General features: G+C 60.0%; 9 non-coding genes across 9 annotated transcripts; all 9 read right to left on the bottom strand.

Annotated features, from left to right (window-relative positions):
- Positions 1–5: 5 nt before the first annotated feature.
- Tc00.1047053431855.90 lies at positions 6–50 on the bottom strand. Its single transcript, XR_008254340.1, has one exon. It is a non-coding gene; the product is annotated as a C/D small nucleolar RNA (snoRNA), TB10C1C1, 3' partial (small nucleolar RNA).
- Positions 51–73: 23 nt separating this feature from the next.
- Positions 74–130, bottom strand: Tc00.1047053431855.80. Its single transcript, XR_008254339.1, has one exon. It is a non-coding gene; the product is annotated as an H/ACA snoRNA, TC10C1H3 (small nucleolar RNA).
- Positions 131–221: 91 nt separating this feature from the next.
- On the bottom strand, positions 222–294 carry Tc00.1047053431855.70. Its single transcript, XR_008254338.1, has one exon. It is a non-coding gene; the product is annotated as a C/D small nucleolar RNA (snoRNA), TB10C1C4 (small nucleolar RNA).
- Positions 295–326: 32 nt separating this feature from the next.
- On the bottom strand, positions 327–388 carry Tc00.1047053431855.60. Its single transcript, XR_008254337.1, has one exon. It is a non-coding gene; the product is annotated as an H/ACA snoRNA, TC10C1H2 (small nucleolar RNA).
- Positions 389–436: 48 nt separating this feature from the next.
- On the bottom strand, positions 437–526 carry Tc00.1047053431855.50. The gene has a single exon (XR_008254336.1). It is a non-coding gene; the product is annotated as a C/D small nucleolar RNA (snoRNA), TB10C1C3 (small nucleolar RNA).
- A 748-nt stretch (positions 527–1,274) lies between these two features.
- On the bottom strand, positions 1,275–1,341 carry Tc00.1047053431855.40. The gene has a single exon (XR_008254335.1). It is a non-coding gene; the product is annotated as an H/ACA snoRNA, TC10C1H1 (small nucleolar RNA).
- A 37-nt stretch (positions 1,342–1,378) lies between these two features.
- Tc00.1047053431855.30 lies at positions 1,379–1,468 on the bottom strand. The gene has a single exon (XR_008254334.1). It is a non-coding gene; the product is annotated as a C/D small nucleolar RNA (snoRNA), TB10C1C1 (small nucleolar RNA).
- A 23-nt stretch (positions 1,469–1,491) lies between these two features.
- Positions 1,492–1,548, bottom strand: Tc00.1047053431855.20. Its single transcript, XR_008254333.1, has one exon. It is a non-coding gene; the product is annotated as an H/ACA snoRNA, TC10C1H3 (small nucleolar RNA).
- Positions 1,549–1,639: 91 nt separating this feature from the next.
- On the bottom strand, positions 1,640–1,694 carry Tc00.1047053431855.10. The gene has a single exon (XR_008254332.1). It is a non-coding gene; the product is annotated as a C/D small nucleolar RNA (snoRNA), TB10C1C4, 5' partial (small nucleolar RNA).

Raw genomic sequence — 1,694 nt, 5'->3', positions numbered from 1 at the left:
AGTGGCACACTCAGATTTCCCGAGTTACATACATAAGAAGCTCCTCATCACGTGCTGCCGGCACACCGCGTTCTCTTGGACCATGTTGTTGAACCGCACGAGGAATGAATGGCAACCCTCTGCGGCCTGCCACGTTCCTGCCCGCGTGGGCACGCGGAAAGATGGGAGGTGTGTTGAGGGGTGTGACATGACATGTACGGGTTCCTCCTGTCTGTCGCATTGATCAGTGCCGTATAACAGCGATGCATCAGGGTTCAGACTCGTCTTCCAATAGTAAAATGGCAACTTCATCATGATCGTGAACAGTAGCGCAGTGCGGACGCTCGTCTTGCACGTCACCCGACCGCAGAGCAACTCGTTTTTGCTCGGACGGCTTGAAATGAGTGCTTCGCACGGCGGAACAACGAAGAAAATAGATGGGGCGGGAACGGTCGGGCTCAGATGTTCTTTCTCGATATCCTTTTTCATTCGCTGATCACTCATGACGGTTGTCGGTGTGTCGCGATGCGAAGTAAATGGTCATCACAATCCTCGGCCAGGCGTCTAAGGAGAGGGAGGGCAGCGTGTAGAAAGAGGGGGAGGGGAAGGAGGTGTGTGTGTGTGGGAGTCAGAAGCCGAAGGGATGCGTCTGTGCACACGGACACGGCGGCATTGCAGCGTTGCCGCTCCAATGCGCCGAGGCCAGCGCTGGCTCGCTCGCTCGCGCAGCTTCCAGTTGTAAGCCCTCTTCTGCGTTCGCCGCTCATGGCTGTACGTGCGCTTCGTATTGCCCAGGACGTTGTGTGACCACCGGGTGGGGAGTCTCGCGCCATACGGCACGGCCCGCGCAACTGCTGCAACGGGATCCACCCGGAAGGGGATCGACCGCGACAGCCGGTGGCCCCGCACCGCAGAGCGGCGCAGGCTTTTACTGCGGCGCAGGTCTCCCTGCGCGAGGCACTTGCTGCCTTTGGGGTGCACGGGCGAGGGACTTTGGCTCGGGACCCGCATGCGCGCGGCGCCCCGTGGAGCGGCGGAAGCATCTTGTGGTGCGCGGCTGCGTGTGTTGCCCGCAATGGGTTTGCTTGCGCAACGGCTGCGGCTGCGGCGGCAACGGCACTCTGGCGACGCGCTGCGGCGCCGTGTCGCGTGTGGCACGGAGCCTCACGGATCTCATCATTCTCGACCACGGAAACAGGCGCATTGAAGCGTAGGTGCATCTCTCTCTCTCTGTGTCTGTGTGTGCACAGCGGCGGCAGACATCCTCGCTGTCCTCCTCTCCCACCTCACTTCTCTCTCCCCCGGTGTAGACGAGCGGCTCGCGGTGATGCACTGAGGGTCCGCTCGCTATTAAAGGGGATGGCGGGCACGGTCTCGTGGAGGCGGTTGGGCTGGGCGGCATCAGCGTCACTATCTAACGATTTCTCCGTTGGTTCTTCAGTGGCACACTCAGATTTCCCGAGTTACATACATAAGAAGCTCCTCATCACGTGCTGCCGGCACACCGCGTTCTCTTGGACCATGTTGTTGAACCGCACGAGGAATGAATGGCAACCCTCTGCGGCCTGCCACGTTCCTGCCCGCGTGGGCACGCGGAAAGATGGGAGGTGTGTTGAGGGGTGTGACATGACATGTACGGGTTCCTCCTGTCTGTCGCATTGATCAGTGCCGTATAACAGCGATGCATCAGGGTTCAGACTCGTCTTCCAATAGTA

The sequence above is a fragment of the Trypanosoma cruzi genome (genome assembly GCF_000209065.1).
Source record: "Trypanosoma cruzi strain CL Brener chromosome Unknown tcruzi_1047053431855, whole genome shotgun sequence".
NCBI classification, from domain to species: Eukaryota; Euglenozoa; class Kinetoplastea; order Trypanosomatida; family Trypanosomatidae; genus Trypanosoma; species Trypanosoma cruzi.
The sequence above is the reverse complement of the archived record's forward strand: the minus strand, read 5'-3'. Positions and strand labels throughout refer to the sequence as shown.